Source organism: Cnephaeus nilssonii, assembly GCF_951640355.1.
Source record: "Cnephaeus nilssonii genome assembly, chromosome: 1".
Lineage (NCBI taxonomy): Eukaryota > Metazoa > Chordata > Mammalia > Chiroptera > Vespertilionidae > Cnephaeus > Cnephaeus nilssonii.
Genome location: NC_137072.1, coordinates 6393538 through 6406799, shown reverse-complemented (window position 1 = coordinate 6406799; position 13262 = coordinate 6393538).

Sequence of the window (13262 nt, the reverse complement as noted above, 5' to 3'; positions counted from 1 at the left end):
GACATAATTTTCTTATCCATCAAACTAAAATGATTAAGTAGTATTTTGTATGACAGCTGTATTCTACATTGTTATTCTTATAAGCACACACCCCAAGCATTTTGTAATAGTCAAAATTAGAGCATTTTATAAAAAAAATAAAAAAGGTTAGTTGATTTGATTTCCTATCTGCCACATATAAATCCTTAACTGAAAAGTAACTGTTTTTACCTATTTAAAATTTTAATATATGTAATGACAACATAAAAATACAAGTGTATTACTTAAAACAGTTTTACTAGGCACCCCAAAATCTGACATTTCCTACATTCTGAGTTAGTTTTGTTTTTTAGTAAGTCTTTATTTTTTAGAGCTCTTTCAGATTCACAACAAAATTGAGAGGAAGGTACAAAGATTTCCCATATACCCCCTGCCTGCACATACACATAGCCGCTCCCATTATCCACATCCCCCACCAGAGTGATACATTTCCTACGATTAATGAACCTACATTAACACTTTTGATCACCCAAAGTCCAAATTTTACATTATGATTCATTATTGGTGTTGAACAGTCTACAGATTTAGACAAATGAATAATGACATATATTCATCATTAGGTTATTATACAGTGTTTTCCCTACCCTAAAAATTTTCTGTATGCAACCTATTCATCTTTAGCCTCCACATCCCTAGAAATCACTGATCTTTTAACTGTCTCCATAGTTTTGCCTTTTCCAGAATGTCATACAATTGAATTTATACAATATGTAGCCTTTTCAGATTGGCTTTTTTAATTTAGTAACTAGAGGCTCAGTGCACGAAATTCATGTACTGGGGGTGGGTCCCTCAGCCCGACCTGCGCTCGCTAGCAGTCCAGGACTCCTCACTCCTTACCGCCTGCCTGCTCACTGCTCCTTAGTGCTGCCACAGAGGTGGAAGAGGCTCCCGCCACCGCTGCTGCACTTGCTAGCCATAAGTCCGGCTTATGGCTGAGCGGTGCTCTCTCTGTGGGAGTGCACTGACCACCAGGGGGCAGCTCCTTCATTGAACATCTGCCCCCTGGTGGTCAGTGCGCATCATAGTGTCCGGTCGTTCTGGTCATTCTGCCGTAACAGTCACTTAGGCTTTTATTATATAGACTAGAGGCCTGGTGCACGAATTTGTGCATGGGTGGGGTCCCTTGGCCTGGCCAGCGATTAGGGCCGATAGGGGCCTGCCGGGGGGAGAGACCACAGAAAGTTAGCCGGCCGCAGGAGGTTGGCTTTGGAAGCACACTGACCACCAGGGGGTAAATGCACATCATAGTTACTGGCTGGTCATCCAGTTGTCATGGTCGCTTAGGCTTTTATATATACTGAGTGGCCAGATTATTGTGATCTCTGAACGCATAATAATCTGGCCACTCAGTGTATATTCTATATAATAAAAGGCTAATATGCAAATTGTTCCCTCAACCAGGAGTTCAACCAGCAGGCAGGCCGGCCAACTGCCCATGTCCCCTCCCCCTGGCCAGGCTGGCTGGACCCCACCCATGCATGAATTCATGCACCAGGCCTCTAAGTATATATATATATATATATATATATATATATATATATATATATACACATATACATATATATATGTGTGTGTGTGTGTGTGTATATATATGTATGTATGTATATGTATATATATATGTATGTATATATATCCTACCTAATAATAGACAAATATGCAAATTGACCGTACCTTCGCTATGCCCGCGATTGGCCAGGAGGTGCAGGGGGGCGGGACTCGGGGTGGTCGGGGTGGCCGATTGGGCCAGCTGAACGCTGAGCTCGCGTCGCCAGCGGCGGCTCGAGCTCAGCGTCTGCGCCATGGCTGTGCTACGGCACAGAAGGGGCCTCTGGGGCAGCGAGCTCACGTCCCACCATGGACCATCAAAAGCTGGGGAGCTGGGTGCCTGTCCGTTGGTGCACCAGGCCTTTCAGAAGCCTCCAGCGGGGCGGAGGCTTCTGAAAGGCCTGGTGCACCAACGGACAGGCACCCAGCTCCCCTGCGATCGAAAGCAAAAGCGTGTAGGGGACCCTACATGTGCATGATTCAATCATGCACTGGGCCTCTAGTGTATATATATATATATATATATATATATATATATATACACTAGAGGCCCAGTGCATGATTGAATCATGCACCTGGTGCACCAGCGGGCTGTCCGCCGGTGCCCCAGGCCTTCCGAAAGCCTCCGGCGCTGCGGAGGCTTTCGAAAGGCCTTGCGCCGGAGCAGACAGGCGGCCAGGTCCCCCGCTTTGGCCTTTGATCGCGGGGGACCTGTCCGGCTGGCTGTCCGCAGGCGCCCCAGGCCTTCCGAAAGCCTCCGGCGCTGCGGAGGCTTTCGAAAGGCCTTGCGCCGGAGCAGACAGGCGGCCAGGTCCCCCGCTTTGGCCTTTGATCGCGGGGGACCTGTCCGGCTGGCTGTCCGCAGGCGCCCCAGGCCTTCCGAAAGCCTCCGGCGCTGCGGAGGCTTTCGAAAGGCCTTGCGCGGGAGCAGACAGGCGGCCAGGTCTCCCGCTTTGGCCTTTGATCGCGGGGGACCTGTCCGGCTGGCTGTCCGCCCGCGCCCCAGGCCTTCCGAAAGCCTCCGGCGCTGCGGAGGCTTTCGAAAGGCCTTGCGCCGGAGCAGACAGGCGGCCAGGTCCCCCGCTTTGGCCTTTGATCGCGGGGGACCTGTCCGGCTGGCTGTCCGCCGGCGCCCCAGGCCTTCCGAAAGCCTCCGGCGCTGCGGAGGCTTTCGAAAGGCCTTGCGCGGGAGCAGACAGGCGGCCAGGTCCCCCGCTTTGGCCTTTGATCGCGGGGGACCTGTCCGGCTGGCTGTCCGCAGGCACCCCAGGCCTTCCGAAAGCCTCCGGCAGCCATGGTACAGACGCTGAGCTCGTGGCGCCAGAGGCGCCGTGAGCTCAGCGTCCTTCTGGCCCAATCAGCTACCCCGGCCACCCTGAGTCCCGCCCCCTGCGCCTCCTGCTGGCCCAATCGTGGGCGTAGCGGAGTGATGGTAATTTACATATTACCATTTTATTATGTAGGATATATATATATATATATATATATATATACTGAGTGGCCAGATTATTATGCGTTCAGAAATCATAATAATCTGGCCACTCAGTGTATATAGATATGTATTTAAGTTGCCTTCCTGTATTTTAATGGCTTGATAACTCATTTCTTTTTAGGGATGAATAATATTCCATTGTCTGTATGTACACAGTTCATAGGGGTGGGCAAAGTGGTTTACAGTTGTGAGTATGGAAAGCACAGACTTAATAAAGCTATTGAAATATTGTAATCTGCATGTATTTTTACATATGAACAACTATAAACTTACTTTTGCCTACCCCTGTATTTCTCCATTTGTCTACTAAAGGACATCTTAGCTGCTTCCAATCATAGGTAGTTATTAATAAAGCTGCCACAATATCCATGTGCAAGTTTTTCTGTGGCTTAGATATCAAAGAATACTATTGCTGGATTGTATGATAAGATTATGTTTACTTTTACACAAAACTTGTCTTCCAAAGTTGCTGTATCATTTTGTATTTCCACCAGTAGTGAATGAGAGTTCCATTGCTACCCATCTTTGCCAGCATTTGTTGCCAGTGTTCCAGGTTCCAATAAGTAGGTAATGGTGTTTTACTGTTATTTAAATTTTCAATTCCCTGATGGCATGATGTGGAGCATGTTTTTTTATACATACTTGCCATTGTGTATGTTCTTTGGTGAGGTGTCATTTAAGGTATTTGGCCAGTTTTTGAATTGAGTTTTTTGTTTCCTTATTGTTTAGTTTTAATTATTTGTGTATTTCAGATAATAGTCCTTTATCAGATGTTTCTTTTGTAAACATTTTCTTTCAGAGTGTGATTTATCTTCTCATTCTTTTCAAATATTTTTTTTCTTATTTTTAGAGACAGAAGAAGGGATAGGAAGAGAAAGAAAAAAATATTGATGTGAGAGTGAAACATTGATCAGCTGCCTCCTGCATGCCCCCTACATGGGATAGTGCCTACAACTCAGGTATGTGCCCTGACCAGGAATCAAATTGGCAACTTTTCAGTACATGGGACGACTCCAACCAACTGAGCCATACCAGCCAGGGCTATCTTCTCATTCTTTTGACATTGTCTTTGACAGAGTAGAACTGTTTAATTTTAATGAAGTCTGACTTATCTATTATATCATTCATGGAATGTACTTTTTGTGTTGTATCTAAAAAGTCATTGTCATAATCAGCCGAAACCGGTTTGGCTCAGTGGATAAAGCGTCGGCCTGCGGACTCAAGGGTCCCAGGTTCGATTCCAGTCAAGGGCATGTACCTTGGTTGTGGGCACATCCCCAGTAGGGGGTGTGCAAGAGGCAGCTGATCGATGTTTCTCTCTCATCGATGTTTCTAACTCTCTATCCCTCTCTCTTCCTCTCTGTAAAAAATCAATAAAAAAATATATTAAAAAAAAGTCATTGTCATAATCAAGGTCATCTAGGTTTTCTCATATGGTCTTCTAGAAGTTTTTTAGTTTTTCATTTTACAATTAGGTCTGTGATCCATTTTTAGTTAATCTTTGTAAAAGGTATAAGGTTTATGTGTAGCTTCACTTTTTTGCATGTAGATATTCCATTGTTCCAAAATCATTTGTTGAAAATATTACCTTCACTCCATTGTATTGCCTTTGTGCATTTGTCAAAGATCAGATGACTACACTTGTGTGGGTCTATTTCTGGGCTGTCGGTTATATACCATTGAGCTATTTGTCTATTCTTTTGCCAACATCACATTCTCTTGATTATGTAGCTTTATAGTAAGTCTTGAAATCAGGTAGCATCAGTCCCCCAACTTTGTTCTTATTCAATATTTTGTTAGCTATTCTTGGTCTTATGATTCTTGATATAAACTTTAGAAACATTTTATTTATATATATAAAATAATGTACTGGGATTTTGATTAGCAAGGCATTGAATCTATAGATCAAGTTTGGAAGAACTGACATCTTTACAATATTGTCTTCCTATCCATGAACATGGAATATCTCTCCATTTATTAAGTCCTTTTTTATTTTTTAATAGAGTTTTGTAGCTTTATGTATATGTATATATATATATATATATATATATGTATAACATATTTTATTAGATTTATGATTTATACTTACTTATTTTATTTTGGGGTTGATAATGTACATGCTATCATATCTTTATTTCAAATTCCACTTGTTCATTGTTGATATAGAGGAAAGCAATTGAATTTGAATTTTCTACATTAATTTTGTATCCTGCAAAATTGCTATAATTGTTTATTATTTCCAGGAAGATTTTTTCTAATTCTTTCAGATTTTCTACATGCCATCTCTGGGGGGGAAAAAGGGCAGTTTTATGGCTAACTCTACAATCTATATACATTTTATTTCCTTTTCTTATCTTATTGCATTAATCAGAACTTACAGTATGATGTCAAAAGAAGTGATAAGGCAATATCCTTGCTTTGTACCTGATCGTGGTGGCGGGGGGCGGGGGGGGGGGGGGGAGGGAGAAATATCCTTGCTTCAAGTTTCTTACCAGTAAGCATGATGTTAGCTGTAGGTTTTCTGTAGCTATTCTTTATCAAGTTGAGGAATTTTCTCTCTATTTATTCTTTGAGTTTTTATAATGAATGCATGTTAGATTTTGCCAAATGCTTTTCCTGCATCTATAGATATGATAATGTGATTTTTTTTAGCTTATAGATGTGATGGATTACATTAATTAATTTTCAATGAACTAGCTTTGCTCCTGAGCAAATCCCATTTGATTACAATGTATAATTCTTTTATATATATTTGGACTCAATTTACTAAAATTTTGTTGAGTGTTTTGCATCTATGTTCATGAGGGATATTGATTGTAGTTTTATATTATTGTAATGTCTTTGTATGGCTTTGGTAATTCCATTCTCATGGAATGAGTTTGGAAGTATTGTGTCTGCTTCAATGCTATGCAAGAGATTTTAGACAATTGGTATAATTTCTTCCTTAATGTTTAGTATAATTTACCAGTGAAGGTATCTGAGCCTGGTGCTTTCTATTTTGAAAGGTTATTAATTATTGATTCAATTTTGTAATAGATATAGTCATATTCAGATTGTCTGTTTCTTCTTGTGTGAATTTTGGCAAATTGTGTCTTTCATTAAATTGGCCCATTTCATCCAGGTTATCAAATACGTGGGTATAGAGTTGTCCATAATATTCCTTTATTGCTGCAACCTGCACGGGGGCGTTCAGGATCTGCAGGAGGGGCCGATGCACAAATGAAAATGCTAGAAAAAATATGAATTATTAAGGGGTGGGGGCCAGGTGGAGTCTCTTCCTTGAAGAGGCACACTGAGTCCTGGCCTTGTCCGCTTTTATTCAAATTTTGATATATATCTTGCCCTCAGTAAAGCACAGCAGGCACGTAGCAGACAGACAGTCACAAATGTCAGTAAAGACCAGTAAGGTCCAGTAAACATTTACTTGGAGGCTATTAGGTCAGGAAATTGCTTCGAGCCACTGCTGTCTCAACAGAACAATCGGTGCCTAGCATAAGCCCTGCTAATGCTCAAGGTCCATCAGCCTCCTGAGTTCTTTGGTGCACATAGTGCTGGTATGTGGTGGCTTCAGGCACTTTATTATCTACTAGGGGCCCGGAGCACAAAATTCATGCACTGTAGGTCGGGGGTCCCTCTCACATACTGGGAGCCCTCAGGGGATGTCCTACCGATGGCTTAGGCCCGCGCCCAACGAGGAGTAGACCTAAGCCACAGTCTGGCCTCCCTTTGTGGGAGGCAACCGGGCTGATCAGGGGAAGGCACCAGCCCCATCACCCCGCTGCTGCAGCCACTGTCAGTCACCGCAGCCACCAAGGCGTTTTTATCAACACAGACTCCAGTCCCTTCTCCAAGAAAAAATGACAACTTTCTTTAGGCATTTTCAAGATGTGTCTTTCATAGGATATGAATTTCTTTCTTTATTTTTTATCCTCACTGAAGGTATGTTTCCATTGACTTTTAGAGAATGTGGAAGAGAAAGGGAAAGACAGAGAGAAACACTTTGATTGGTTGCCTCCTGCATTAGCCCTGATCTGGGCCCCGGCCAGGGAGGAGCCTGCAACCTAGGTACATGCCCTTGATCAGAATCAAACCCAGACCTTGCTGTCTGCAGGCCCAGGCATTATCCACTGAGCCAAACCAGCTAGGGCAGGATATGACATTTCTTAGCCCTCCAGCAGCGGACCTTCATTTTTTCTCCAGAAGTGTGGTGGAAAAACCCTAGATCACCTTTTTGGATTCTTATTACCCAAGTTACTAAGAATATTACCAGTGGCATACAGGAAGCTTAGCCAATGTGCAGTCAGAAAAGGTGTTTCCTCTATAGTTCACACCAATCGAGGGCTGGGCCCTGCCCAGGCCTAAAGCCTCTGGCCAAAGCTTTAGGCCTGGGAAGGGGACCTCCAGCTCCCTCTGATCACCGGCTCAGCCCCTACCCAGGCCTGCCCAGACCAAAAGCCTCTTGGGAAGGAGTGGACCAAGCTCCCTACAATCAATCGAAGGGGGTCCGCTCCTGCCTAGGCCGAAAGCAGACCCCCAGCTCCCTACCTAGGTGATCAATCGCAGGGGGTCTGCTGGTATACCAGGCCGAAGGAACGCCCAGCTCCCTGCGATCGATGGCAGGGGGTATGCTCCAGTACCAGGCCGCAGCGGACACCCAGCTCCCTACGATGGATTGCAGAGGGTCTGCTCCCTGTCATCAATCGCAGGGGATCCGCTCGTGCACCAGGCCGAAAGCCTCTGCCGGAGGCTTTTGGCCTGGGGCCAGAGCATACACCCAGCTCCCTGCGATTGATAGCAGGGGTTCCACTTATGTACCAGGCCGAAAGCCTCCGGCAGATGATTTCGGCCTGGGGCCAGAGCAGACACCCAGCTCCCTGCTATTGATTGCAGGGGGTCTGCTCCACACCAGGCCAAAGCCTCCGCCGGAGGTTTTTGGCCTGGTGCTGGAGCAGACCCCAGCTCCCTGTGATCCGTTGCAGGGGGTCCGCTCAGGGCACCTATGTATGCAAATTAACCGCCATCTTGGTTGGGTTTATTTGCATACTCACTCTGATTGGCTGGTGGGCGTGGCCTGTGTAGCGGAGTGATGGTTAATTTGCATATTACTCTTTTATTAGAGATAATGTAATGTCCATAGGGTCTGTAGTGTTGCACCCCTCTTTCATTTCTGATATTAGTAACTTGTGTCCTCTCTTTTTCTCAGTTAGCCAGCTAAAGATTTATCAATTTTATTGATCTTATCAAAGAACCACCTTTTTCATTATTGATTTTCTGTTTTTAATTTTATTGATTTCTATTCTAATTTTTCCTTCTTCTCTTCTGCCTCTTTGTATTTCAGGATTTCATTTGCTCATTTTATTCTGGTTTTCTAAGGTAAAAACTGAAGACTAAGATTATTGAGTTTATATCTTTCTTCTCTAATGTGTGCATACTATGCTATAAATAAGCACTGTTTGGGTTGTATGCCAAGACAGGGAAGATAGAAACCAGTTCTTTTGGAGGTCCCTAAGAAAAATTGGGGTGCTGAACATGTGAACTCTTTCTTCCTGTGGGAGAAACTGGGGAGTTGATTGTGTGGTGATGTGCCAGGCATAGGAATTCTGATGAGAGTGTATCCCAAAACTTCATACTGACTTGGGTTTAATCTTGCATTTGTCTGGAGTGTAGCTGTCTTTCAATTACTTTCTGGATTTCTCAAAAAGATAATTTGTCCATGAATTGTTGCTGAATCAGTGTGTTTGTTGAGGGAAGGAGAATCTAGGGCTCCTTACTCCATCATCTTATTGATGTCACTCTCCCTAATAATTTTTATAATATACTTTATTGTAATATTTCAGAGTCAAGAACTTTAGCACATATGTTTGTTTCCAAGCTTGAGGGCATACTACAACTATTAAATGACTTATTTCATCCATTTTATTGTTCCTCCACGATTACAGCAATTTCACTTATAAGTTTTGGGGTTTATAAATTCCAAGTGGAAGATCTAACTAACCTAATGTATTACTGTTCCATTAAACTTGTCAAATCCATTATTACATTTCTTCATCAAATAATTCCCCCTACCCTACAGTTTTTGCAGTTGGAATAGTGGCACAAAACTGAACTGAGTGTTTAGAGATGACTCACTCATCCTGACTCCACCATTATAGTCATAGGAAGTAACTTTGAGCCACAGTGTCTTAATCTGAAAAAGGAACTTAACAAAATGTGAACTACTTTTCTCACCTAGTTGTCATAGAGAAGATTTAATGAAAATGTTGCTTCTAAAACACACACTTATATATACATATATTTTGTGTATATATATATATATATATATATATATATATAAACTTTATACAAATGTATTTTTACCTAATATTACTTTCTTTACATTCCAAAGTGAATGATTTTGTATTTCCTACAATTCATGTTTTTAAATCACCCTAAAGTAGCAATATTTCCTAAAAAATATGTTTAAAATATTGCATCCTAACAATTTTCTAATTCTAACAAGGTAGTAGAAACATTATTCATTATATAGATATGAATATCAAATTCTTAGGAAGTATGAATAATATTCATTATATTTAGTAATAATAGAAAAGTATATAAATTCTTTAAAAAATATGGGTCAAAATGATCCTGTCTTCTATTTACATAACTGCCAGCCAACAGCAATTGATAACAACATCGTTGAAGCTTACCTATATCTGTCATATGAAATAGCTGTTCACCATCCTCAAATAACTTATGCTCCAAAGAGCAAAATCTCACTTTTCTCAATGGGAAGCTTCACAAATAAAGATAATGCTTCAGCTGCTGTTTTCACACTGACCAAAGTTTCAGGCCAATTGATGAATAAAAGAAAGCAAAAGAAATTGAAAATAACTGAGGGTTTGTTTTTTTAAATACTATACTCTATCAGATTTAAAGGCATATAACATGTAAATTATAGTTTATATATTGGTAAAAACACTGCTAATCTTTAAAAAAATAATATCATATAAGCTTCTTTATATTTTATTTCCAGTGACCATCACAGTACATATAGGATTAGGGAATATTTAACAGATCTATTCCAATGACTAACCAGCACTAAAAATGTAGCATGTCCAAAACTAAATTTGTGCTTTTTCTCACATCCAATCCTTATCCCCTTATCATTGCAGTGCTCTTTAAAACTGCAAATGTTATCAACAATCATCCAAGTATGTAAACTTGAAATTAAAATAATTCTTGACACCTTCCTTGCTTTCAACTCTAATAAATTTCTTTCATTTTTTTAAATATATATTTTATTGATTTTTTACAGAGAGGAAGAGAGAGGGATAGAGAGTTAGAAACATCGATGAGAGAGAAACATCGATCAGCTGCCTCTTGCACACCCCCTACTGGGGGAGTCCGCAGGCCTATGCTCTATCCACTGAGCCAAACCGGTTTTGGCTCAACTCTAATAAATTTCTTATTATCTTGATTCCTCTTTCTAAATATTTCTGATTTGCCAATTTTTGTCCATCACACAAGCCATACTGACTCTTTGAAATGACTTGACCTTCCACTAGTATGGATTCTTTAAGGTTTATGGGAAATAAGGCCTACTGAAAACAAATCCACATTGCATGGCACAGTCATTTAAATCCACAACTGAATTTCTCTGGGCTGTCTATATCAAAAGTCCCCAAAGATATACTGCATTTAAATTTTATTTTACTTTATTTATTTATTTATTTATTTGTTTGTTTGTTTGTTTGTTTTATGTTATGATGTAGGTCTGTTTGTATTGTTTTCCATTTTTTCCTGTTTTCTCTAATCTGTCTTCAAGTAGGTGTCTTGGACATTCTTTGTATTCCATTTTTATTTATCTCAATTTTTTTAGTGTATCTCTTTGTACAGTATTTTCAGTGGTTACTCTAGGGATTGCACTATACATATGCAGTTTATCACAGTCCACTAATACCAACATTTACCTTTTCAAGTGGAATGTAGGTACTTAACCACCATATAAATCCATTTATCCTCTCCCTTTTCATACAATTGTCCTAAGTATTACCACTACATACATTGAACACCACATAAGACAATGTTATCAATTTTTCTTTTAACTTTTAAATAATAACTCAATGATACACTGGTCTTCCATAACAAGCTCAGTGTGTACACACCTGCTTGTTTACTCAACATCCAACAATCTATGAATTTAAGATGTTAACCACTTTCTTTAAATTTTAAGAATTCACCTAAGAAAATAGAGTATGTAGAAATATTTAACGATCTCTGAACTTATCCCATTTAGAATATTAAAATTATTTTCCACAATAGGAAGATCAGATTCTATTTTGTTTTGTTGTGTTTTATTTTTTTGTTGTTCTTTTTAAATTTTTTTTTTACCATATCCCTCTTACTGATCATGGTTGCTATGCAAGGAGAAAATGAATTGAATTATAAATGTATCACATCTATAAATCTTGAGAGAGAGAGAGAGAGGAGGGAAGCAACTCTAAGAGAATCTGAAATCTCAGGAGGTAATAGTGCAAATTAAAATACAGTTGACTCTTAAACAACATGGGTGTGAACTATGTGGGTTCACTTATCAATAAATACATACAGTACTGTAAATTAACTTTTTCTTCCTTATGATTTTCTTGATAAAATTTACTTTATTGTAAAAATACAATATACAATACATATACAAAATATGTTTCAAAAATCTACTGTTTATGTTATTAGTACTTAAGTTTTGGAGGAATCAAAAGTTATTAAAGATACCTATAATTTTTAGTTTGGGCAATACCTTCAATATTTCTTCTCTTTTCAAGAAACTAAAGATATATAGCTCAATAGAGTGAAATTTAAGAATGTAATGCATTCTTCTGTTATTTTACCAATAAAACTCTCCAATCAGTTTTAGTGTCATAGTTCACATGTACTGGTAAAAGCTTGGAAAGCAAAATAGAAAAATCTATAAAAATCTAATGTTTCAAAATTGTTTCCTAGAAGCCAATAAAATTATTTTTTTAGTTGTTCATTCTCAAATTTCAAAATCTACAGTTCATAATTTTCAAAATCTGTAGTTCTCTTTAATAAGTTTATGTAAGCTTAAGTTTCTAATGCATACTTCTTAATTTTAAAAAAATTATCTTCTGTAATAAATATTATTGATATTCTTTAGTGCAACTCTCTTCCTCATTCCATTTTTAAGAATTATGCTTTGTTACACCCTCCTCCTCTGAATACCATTTGAGTTCAGTCTGTCACTATAACCACACACTGAGACTTCCAATTAAGAGTGCCCTCACTCACTTCTGAGCAATTCCTTCTCCTGCCCTCCTCCCCGTCAAAGGGAAAAAAGCTCTCAGTACTTAATTGTGCTACAGTACATTTCCAACTATTGTTTATATTGTGCTCAGCCTCTGGAACAAATTACCTTAGTTTAGTTTTAGGTTCAATTAGATGGTTATATTTGTTTCCTGCAGTTAAAACTTGTTTCAATAAAATGTTATAAACATTAGTTTCTAAATGAAAAGATTCTCTAGCCTATTTAAATTCATTGTGCATTGATAATATTTAACAATACAAACAAAAAATAAGATACAGTATTCTTTTTTCCATTCATCAGGATATTCTTCTTTGACATGAGCACACACCTGGAATACCTTTATAAATGTATTCTTGTAAGCATAAAAAATAAAATTCCCATTAAATGTACATAATAATATTCCCACACCTATATTTAAAACCAAGAATGTTATCAATATTTACTAGTGTTTTCACTAAACATGAGTTTTCTACCATGTCTACATAAAAAAAAAAAAAACTACTTAGAAAGAAATGTGCTAAATTTGAATAACTTTATATGAATAGGGAGTCTTACAATATAGAAATTTTAAAACATGTTTATATGTTACCTAGAAAAGATGAGAAATATAATACAGTCAGTGCTGAAAAGAAAAAAAAAACAAAACACTGCACAGTTCTTTAAGACTTCACCTTTCCTCCAAATAACCCAATAAGCAATTTACACAGTGATAGTAGACTAGTATACAAAGAATATTTTCAAACTAAGAGCTTACCAAGATGAAGCAAAGTTTCCTTGGGACATGCATACTTCCCCAGAGGTGGTATAATATAAAGATCCGTAAGCTTTAAATTCTTGAACCTAGGTTCTGACCCCTGCTCTATCACTTAGAGTCTCATGACCTCT